Source organism: Sardina pilchardus, chromosome 14 (assembly GCF_963854185.1).
Source record: "Sardina pilchardus chromosome 14, fSarPil1.1, whole genome shotgun sequence".
Taxonomy (NCBI): Eukaryota; Metazoa; Chordata; class Actinopteri; order Clupeiformes; family Clupeidae; genus Sardina; species Sardina pilchardus.
The window spans coordinates 17502043-17512739 of record NC_085007.1 but is presented as its reverse complement, the minus strand read 5'-3'; positions in this window follow the sequence as shown (position 1 = coordinate 17512739).

The window sequence follows — 10697 nt, the reverse complement described above, 5'->3', positions numbered from 1 at the left end:
TTGCTAGAGGTTATGCTGTATATGACCATTTATAATTACCATATTACAAAGAGTAATTTTGATATTCTTTAAAAATCAGCTTACGGATGACACAGAAAACGATGTCAACTAAAACCGGTCCAAACACTAATCTCACACAGACGTTCTCAGAACCATAAATATGAGCTATTTGAAGCATATCATGATTACAGAACACTGCTTTGAAGAATCCCCCACCCACTCCTCCTAAAGAAAGTTCACATAAAGATGATGCACTCCCTCTCTGAGTGTTTTCCATATGTCTCCTGTGGAATCTCATAAATGCATTCAATAGAATCAGACATTTATTGCATTAGCCTTGAAAACTCATGCAATGAATATGAAAAATCCTGTAACTCATGTCATCTTTCCATTGGCTCCCTCACATAATGAACGTTCATGACAGAATGACAGCGAACTAACATACAACACTCCATCTTACTCATGTGGAGTGGTTTATCTGATAGCTCCAAACTTGTCACCTACACAGTCTCCTCTGGTGGAAAGTCACATGGAGGAGCCACATGCCAAAAAAACAAGAATGCATTTATCTCAAATATTTGGCATGCCGAAGGAGTGGACGTCTACATCAGGCCAGTCGTGGAAAACCCTTAACTAGTCCAGCTGGATTCCAGTTTCTATCTGAACCCCCCTGGGTGACACAAAGTGTGAAATGCCAAAACCAGACTGACACTTGGAGGAATGCTAGGCTGGTGGAGACAATAGACAATAGGCTGTGCGTACACTATGTGTAAGGTGACATTTTGTTTTCGGAAGTGGCAAGTAGAATTGTTTCCGTCGCTATCTGACTGATTTCAGGGTTTTTACAAGTTGGGAACTTTTTGTAGGCGCCATGTTTGTCTTCGGCACGGAACAGAAATCCCCTTGGGGCCCGGCACATCAGTTTCTTCTCCCTCATGGACTTGACAATAAGCTGTTGCTCACCCAACGCACATTTGAGCAATATGTCAAGCGGCACAACTTATATATTTATATCCTCCTACATGTTAAACTTTGTAGAAAAGAACAGCTCATTATGCAACAAGTGTTTCTTTGGGGGAAAAAAAAAGAAAACAAAGATTCTCTGGAAAGGCACGATGCGTCATGGCGCTTGCACCTGTGTTTAGCTTCACCAAAACAGCTTAAACATTCGCAGTTATTAATGCCTTTGTTTGCATGGTCTTCTGCCGTGACCTTTGCCCTCTCTGACTATACTCTCTGGAAATGACGCGCAACAGCCCCTGTGCTCAGCAGCGCCGAGGCGACCGCAGACACCCAATGTGGAAAGAATCCCCTTGAAGAAGAGCAGGCGGCCGTCCCCTTCGGCCTCTGAGTCGGCAGTCAGCTTCAGTCGGAGCCCCTGGAAAAAAGCGAGGGCCCCCCTCTTCTCTCTCTTCTGGCCTGGGGCCTCGTCCAGGGTTTAGCTGGTGTCCTGAGCTCTTAATTGGAGTGAGCGAGGAAGCCTCTGGAGTCTAGTGAAACTGTTTATCACTGTTATTTCTACAGCTGTTGCATAGTTGCCGGGGGAAACTCCCTTCGGAAGCTCAGGCCGAGATGAGGCAGATTTGGTCACGCTTCAGTGGGAGATCCTTTGGACAGCATATGCAGGAGGTGGGGGGGTGGGGGTATGGTGGGTGAGGGTTAGAGGTTTATGGCCTAGACATCTGTGGGGATGAAGTGCTCGCGAAACTTCAAAAACGGCACCGGCCATAGTCGCGAAAAATTAAATGAATTTTTAATTGCCTCGGTGTTGCGCAGTTCGTGTGGCTTCTTCTGCCTCCACCAATTAAAGCAACACTAAAGTTTTTTGTACCTTAAAATAACGTTTCCAAAATCATTTCAGCGGTTCATCAACTCGTAACAGGGTGAACGGCACTTCGATCGGCTATAACCGCACTATGTAACTTTGCGAGGTGGGGTAGTGTATCTGTAGTACGATGAAATGAGACATCAGAAACTACAAATTTGACATGCTTCGATGTCGCAATACATCATACTTTCATAAAATCATGCTACATATTCTACCTTGTCTGTTATTTGCTGGATAAACAATGGCGTGTGTGCGACAGAGGAGAAGTGCTTTAGTGTTGCTTTAAGTCCCACGCTGCAGCATCTCTTCGTTTGCTCCAGTGCCAACTGGTATGCCGATTGTGGTAAGAAATCAAAACAAAGTTGTCAAGCTGTATGTGGCACAGCATGATAGGAAAAAATAGGCCTGTAAGTACCTGTGCAGAGTTTCAAGCGCTCCATGGTAACACATTTAAGACTAACAATTTGCTATTTGGCTAATGCAGGTACTCTGTGACAAAAGCAAAATGGTTGCCTCACACCCACGAGATGATGTTGGCCCCAAGACCTTCTGGCCTGCATTAGGTGGTAATCTTGTCATTTGTCATTTTTAAGACAAACATGACTTTTTCCCCCTAACAATAACAATGGAAATTACATTGGTATTTAGTGCGTATACAACTACACAGTTTACCCCTAAGTTTCCAAATTCCAAATTTAACATAACATTTAGCCTACTATGTCAAGTTGGGCACCAGCATAACAATACCCCATTGTGTATAGTCATAGACAGTGTGACATCTAGGGTAAATTTCAGAGGTTAACCCATGAAGGAAACAATTCCAAGCCCGAAAGAATTAAACTAAATATTTATGTGTGGGCTGCCTCATGACTGATACATCCCGACACCGTGTTTATAAAGATACCTTGTGAAGTTAAGTCACTGCCCAGTCATATAACATGCCTCAGTCAGTCACAGTACTTCAAAGGTTGAACTGAAGATAGCCAAGAAATGAAAACCAAATGGTTTCCTTAAAACGGTTTTCCATGACAATACAATGCCAAACCCCCATGCACCATGAGGCTTTGGGGAAATCTCAAACAGGGAAAGTACTGGAAGGAGTTGGTGCCCAGGTGTTGCTCTTGATGCGACACTAATTGGCTGTTTCGCTTGCGTGGAACAGAACTTCATTACCGTGTTGTCCAGAGGCGGCCGAGAGAACAATTATCTGCCTGAGCAGGGACACAATCAGCCATGTCAGGAGTGCCTCTTTGCTCATCAGACTCACCCTAGGAGCAAATGGCAGCCTTTTGTCCCCCCCACACACACCCAAGGGTTTTGAGTCTACTTGCTCTGTTTTCATAGTATTGCTTTCTACACCAACTGCTGAGCGTCTATACACAGTTCAAATGAAATTCAGCCCAGGCACTCTTCAGATTATGAGCCATTATGAAATTTAGCAACTAAACAGTCATAACCCTCAAATGAATAATGGATTGTAATAATTGGGCAAAACCCTCAAATGGATAATGGATTCTAATAAATGGTCAAAGCCCTCAAAGGGATAATGGATTCCAATTGCTATGACTATGATGATAGTCATCATTAACATTTCGTCTCCATTAACATTTTAATACTTTGTGTCACTTAAAAAAAAAAAAAAAACAATAACTTGACGGAATCCCATATGACATTGTGATATTACAGATAATTACACTGAAATCAAGGCCAGCAGTTCTTCAAGATGTATAATGGGAATATGTGTAGGCTCTTATCTCGATCTATTTTCAATCATGATTTCTAAATCGGGCTGTACTTTACATCAGCTGAGTGTCTGCCCTGCAGTAAGATGTGCATGCACAAGCTTCAAACTCCAATATCGAACAGGCTCAGCAGTTTATTACAAGACATACACCCACCCACACACATAAACACACACGCATAAACACACACACACACACACACACACACACACACACACACACACACACACACACACACACACACACACACACACACACACACACACACACACACACACACACACACACACACACACACACACACACACACACACACACACTTTACAAGATTAGACGTGCTACTCCCCTGAGGTGTCATATATATACTTCACATCTAAAAAGCAATTGAGGTATGGACCTGTGTGCGCAGAACCATGTGGATGAACCGTGGTGTGTCTGCAATGTGTCTGGGGAAATTACACACTGTATGTACACACACACACACACACACATACACACACACACACACACACACTCATACATACACAAACACACAGACACAAACACACGCACGCACTCCGTCTGCAATAATCCAGGAGCTGCTTGAGGCATGATGTTTTTGTATAGTAAGGCAAACTCGTTCCCTTCCTTTTGCTGACGAATGGAACTCTGTGAGTGCACTACACAGCTGTTTGGACGGTCCTGAATGTTACTGGATGTTCTACTGATTTGGCAGTGAAGGATAAGCCTTTTTATTTTACCCTTGTGCCCTGATGGGGAAAAAAATGTTCACAGGCCGTAATTGTGAAAGACATGAATACATGGACTGAATTAAGTGAAAAAAATTCAACATTCAATTTTGGGATTAAAGGGTGTATTTTTGTGCATTTGCTGGCACCATTCAACCAGAAACAGGTGTCGATCGTTGTAAGGCACAGTAACAGAACAACTGAGTCGTATCCCTTCTTAAGTTGGAGACAATCCAATTTCCTCATGCACAATGTTTCGGAAAAACTAGACGAGTTCTGCTGCATGTGTGTTGGAAACACTGAGAGGCGAGCCTAGCCCATGTTGCCATTCTGGCACACCCCTTGAGATCCATCACATTCTGCTTCGCAAAACAAGACAAGCATAGTTTCTAATTAGACTTTAATTACGACTATAGCAGAGTTTTGCGAGTCGGCAGTAATGAGTCTCGGTTGGGGACGACAGCAAAAGTGTATGTCCCCAAACTAGCCACTCTCTCCCCCAAGAACACAATTCAGTTAATGAGTGTCCGTATGATAGTAATACCCCCATGTCCTAAGTCCATGTACACTTCAGGAGTGTGTGTGTGTGTGTGTGTGTGTGTGTGTGTGTGTGTGTGTGTGTGTGTGTGTGTGTGTGTGTGTGTGTGTGCGTGTGCGCGTGTGTGTGTGCATGCATGTGTGCTTTGTATTACATAAGGGACTTGTTAATTCAATGTAGCCCGAGAGAGGGAAACTAGAGTAGATATTCTAATGCAGTGATTCAACACTCACATTTGACAGAAGGTCACAATCTATTACACTCCATCTGTGTCCACATTCACTGGCACCCTGATGCTGTCAATGGCATGTTTTTGCCTGAGTACAGTATGTTTCCATCCTGACTGACAGCAATTTTAATATATCCAGATATCAAATCGACATTTGTATTGTTGGAAATTGATAACATATGCCTATGAAAGTTTCTTGTCGAGTCTCATTTGCATCTGTTGGAGTGACATGCTCTTAGGTCTCCTTCCAGTGATGTCATGCGATTCATTGGATTTGATTGATGATCACATCGATTTGACGGTTTGAGGAAATTTTGCCGGTTCAGGAATCGATTCGCAGTAGTCTTAAGAAATATTGGAGACTGATGATACGATTACAAACATCACTCAAGTAGGTTGAATCAATAACAGTTACCTCAAAACCAGCATACACAGACAAAGGAAGAAAATATGACTCAAATATCTGGAGGCCATTAAAAATGATTAGGACCCAACTGTTATGTGAAGCTGTCAAGGACCTTAAGAAGAACTTATCACCACCCTTCTTGGTTTCAAACTTTTATAGCAATCCTGACAAGGTCATGATAGGACTGATATACATAATGAATTCTTTTTCCAGCACGGATCCCTTTTGTATACTTAAAAAAAAACCCAATGAGCTTGAACCCACATGGCTCCCAGGAGACGAAAGCCTTCAGACGGTAATTTAGCGGCTGATCACTAGATGTATTCCCCCACCAACGGGAGATTTTTGCGCTGATTGCGCAATTTATCAAATGCCAGCCGAAATCCCGTAAAATTGGTGTAGATACCTATCTGGCTAGGCTTTGGGGTCCAAAAGCGTTTTCGCAAGAATGGGCGTTTAAACAGGCCTGGCTTGTTCTGCCATCACAGCACCCTTCAAAGTCATACGAGAGAAAGAGGGTGTTACCGCCGAGAGTGTCTTTGAGTGATGAGTGTGAATACGGCCTCAACAATTCTGCTGAATTTTTCAAAGCGATGACAAGCTGTTTCTTTTTGGTTTATCTCTTGTCAGTTTTTTGTTTTGTTTTGTTTTGTTTTATATAGCTAGGCAAGTTCAGACTGGAAAATTTCAACCATCTCGAAAACTCTAATCTCAAGAATTCCTCCGGCATCTTTTTCACCTATGTCATATACATGGTATGTTGAATGATACTGATCAACATTCTTCTTAGTTTACACTCCAAGAAAGCATGTGGAGAAGTTTTCACATTCAACTGAACTGAGTGTGATACTTACATGATGTGATTCCTCTAAATGGTATCATGCAGGGGAAGCTGATGAGAGAACTGCGGTTTGTTTTTCTCTTCACACGGAAACCAAAGAGACCGCAGCAGAAACAACACCATATTAAACTCCACCAACCATCTCTCATCTGTGCAAAAATGAGAAACATACAGTTCAATTTCAAGCACTAGGATCACAGTTTGTTTTTACTGTGGACTTCTACACTGTCAGAAAGAATACAGAGCACACCACCGAGGGATTACAATCTGTCATGAAACACACACCAAACCAGAACCTGCAAAGAACATTAACAGATATGGTTGGGTTGAATAGCATGCACAGAACACTGCTAATGACGTATTCAAGCACAGTTGTACATTGTAGAAGCCAACATCTAACGCAGAGACACTGGATTTCGCATTGAAACTGTGGACCAGTGGATCAAATTTTCAAATCACTCAGCTCACACTCAGCCAAAAAAATGGTCCACAGTGTGTTCGCTTCATTTGGGATTAAATTGGCCACACTGAACTTGAGAAAGTGGCCTTAAAATATGGCACCCTGCTGTTTCATTCAGGGGCATTTAAGGACAAAGTTCCATTTGGATGTTGGACTTATCTGAATTTTTCATAATGCCATTGAGTCGATGGTCATGTGCAGAGAGTGTCTTTCATATGTGCTGAAAAATGTCATGGGATGCAGTGCACACTGTCAGGCAAGGCAAAGGATGAATAGTTAGTAGTGGTGGCGGGGGGGGCGCTGTGGCGCAACAGGCTACAGCGCTCATACCACGTACCCATCTAAGTGCACTCGGGGATCCAGGTTTGAATCTGACCCGCGGTCCTATTCCCGATTCCACCCCATCTCTCTCTATCCCACTGACGTCCTGCCTATCTACACTGTCCTATCCGCAAAAAGGCCAAAAACTACTGTATACTTTAAAAAAAGGATGAATTGTTTTGAAAGATAAACCTATACTTGCTTACACTTTCAGATGCACTTTGTCAAAATCCTGCCTGCTTTTTCTAGACAGACTTACAACAGTATGTCTTGAAAACATGAATAATATGTGAGAAAGAATCATTTAACATTCCCAGATAATGAATGATATGATCTGTATCTATGACTAGTTATACTAGAAATGATCAGGGCACATAATTCCTGAATTGCCATAAAGGCACAGGGCGCCTCATTCCTGAATTGCATTACTGGGCCATGCGTGCAAAGACCCATTCGGAAAGCAACATGTTGCGTCAACGGGGAAATTCTGTCTGTCAGTGACACCTACACCTACAGAATGGCGTACAGTCATGCGTAAAGAAACGTTAGATGAAACAAAACACAGACACAGCTCATCTCTTTTCAACTCGACTCATTGAGCTCGTCTTTACAAACCCATGTTAACCAACTACTTCAGGTCGTCTGTTAGCAAATTCTTGAGATACCCGTAATTTCCTGACTATTAGCCGCGGCTTATACATTGATTTTGCAACATCTCTTCAGCTATGGGGTTAATACAGGGGCGCAGTTAATGTAAAACACTGTCCTGGGGCTTATACACAATGCGGCTTAAACAGTACATGGGAAATGACTGTACATGCGTCATCTAACGCTCCTCTGCGTCTCTGCAGCAGCACGCAGTCAGGAGGCAGCACATGCTCATAAACTATGCATTACCCACCCACAGTAGTGAATGTATTCTCTGATAACTATCCAAAGCCTTACAACTACCGGTAGTCTAGTACAGTAACATGATAATTAAAATGTTAGAACCGGGCCTAGCTGGCACAAAGACTTTTTTTTTTTTAAAACATGCCTGTTAACTTTGTTTAATGCGTTTACTGGGATACTTTTCAATTTGTCACATGAGTTCACTGTTTAGATTTCTATCACAATGCTGTAATTTGTAATATATGTCTATATTTTCACTTTTTAACTATACATGACACAATACTTTGAAATTCTGCTAGACTGAAATAACTCAGAGGTAGAGGATTGTGAATCAGGACAGCGTACATCACAAGGGGTTTGTTCTCCTTAAAAAATAAGAGATCCAAGGATATGAACTCACCAAGGGACTGTCTCTGCAGTGCACATCCTGTTTCTGATGCCATAGCTCCCCCCAGTGGAGCATGGCTGTTGCCAACACAACAGTATTAAACACGGACAGCATTTCCTGTAGTGATGCAAATGTAACAACACTTAATAGGCTATAAAATGTGAGCTTGTCACATATTGTAACGTTTTCTATCATTAACCTCCACACATTCAAAATGTCTTTAAATTGCATGTCATTTGTTGTATTTTCCTTATGAGTGAATTCATGGTGGCCTACATAGAAAAAAAAACATGTTCATTTGAAGAGAGTTTTTTTCCCATAGATTCCACTGATAACTCAGCCAAAATAAATGAGGCTGAGTGCCTGTTTTGATGTATTTTTAAATAAATCACTCTTGTTTCATGGGCAAGCATTGGCACCTACATTCTAAAGTCAAACACGGTGGATATGATTATACTGTAGGCTAGCACTTATGGGATCCAATATTTTTTATATCTTTCAAATGTGTGTAACTGGAAACACGCAGAAAAGAACTTACACATACATGGGTGAATAGGGTCCATTATTGTTAAAGAAATATTTTGTATTTCTAGTCTGGAATTTGTCCATTGTTTTGGTCTGCTCTCGTCTCTGACCGCAGGTGTGTGCAAACATAATCAGCGGGTGGAGGTGATGATGGATGACATGGTTGATGTGCAGGCTGGTTTTGGACAAACTCTGCAAGACAAGAGATGGGGGAACAGAGGGGCATTCCAAGTACGTGGTTTAGTGGCAAACCTGGGTAAGTTAACTCAGAGTAAGTGGCAAACGCTCTAACAGAAGAGCTGTATGGTATGGCTTCATTCTCTTTACAAAACAAGCCCCGGCCACTGAAATGAGCGGGGGAACTCACAAGGGTGCTCACCAGATTATAGGGCAGGCTTTATAGACAGACAAGACAAGCTCTGTTGAATCACTTTTGTACACAAACAGTGGTTGTGCTTCTGGTGTCAACATCAACCGGCAGCTGCTTTTAAAACCTAGATAAAGAGAGAGAGAGAGAGAGAGAGAGAGAGAGAGAGAGAGAGAGAGAGAGAGAGTCATCCCCAAAAGACAATTATGGTGTTACAGCAGCAAATAATATTAATACACGTCACACACTCCTACACACAAGTCAAAATAAATAGATACTGAGTCTGAACAGTAGTTCATGCATGTGAAGTGTTTACTAAGCAGTTTTTGCAATATTCTTCTCTCAACAGCAATCTCTGGGGGCTCCTGTGTACTTCCAAGCACAGAGCCAGTTCTTTTAATCAACTGCCTCAACAGATGGATGTAAGGAAAATGTTAGTAAGAGTTTAATTAACAAACTTTAACTTTTGTAAACTTTATTACAAAGTTTAATTTCAGCACTGTCCCTAGGAAATAAACCACTACCGAGACAGGTGTCAATTGAGAATTAGACTGGTCAATATCTAAGTAGACCCCTAACAACCATGCTGTAGACATCAAGTATCATTCAGTGTATCAAAAAACTACTGATTGAGTTTTACAGCCATTTAGGAATCAGTGGCCACATACGTTTGTTTGGTAATACTTTAGCAATCATTAGTAGCCTAACATGTCACTGTCTGTCGATAATGATCTTATTAAATCTAGTATTGTTGATCTGACATGATGTGTGTATTATTCTTGATCCACCCACTGTGTGAGAAAATGACCATTTTTTTCCCCGAGGCATTACATTTTTTTACCAGGATGGAAACTTTGGGAAGATCATTAGTGTTCTCCACATCTTATGGACAGAGGTGGAAAACTCCAGCTTCAGTGAGTAAAAGTCCAACCATGTATTGGTTCTACCTGTGAGTGCGCACTTAGCGCAGGTGATCTCATCAATTAGCTGCTCTATCTGGAAGAAGAGTTGTGCTAATTAGAATCAGCTGGTTTAAATCAATGGTTGGCACAGATATGTGGTAGGACTTTCACTCACTGAACCTGGAGTTTTCCACCTCTGCTTTATGGACATACTGATTTGTCTAATGAACTCCACCTGTTCTGTTGCCACTATGTCTTTATCCCATGTCGTTGGGCCTCCTTTGATGTGTTCAGTGATGGATGAGGCAACCATCCTTTAAAATCAGAGCAGAACTTGTCACCTTGCCAGTTATGGGATATGGGACAAATGCAGAGTACAAATTCCAGACCTTGATGTCCAAGATATATATTTTTGTCCCTGTGAAGAAAATTGTAATTATTAGTAGCATTCGGAGGACTGCGGTTATTATGTTTTTTACTGCTATTTGTTGCCATAACTTTGAACAAACTGTATGTTGAGTATCACATACT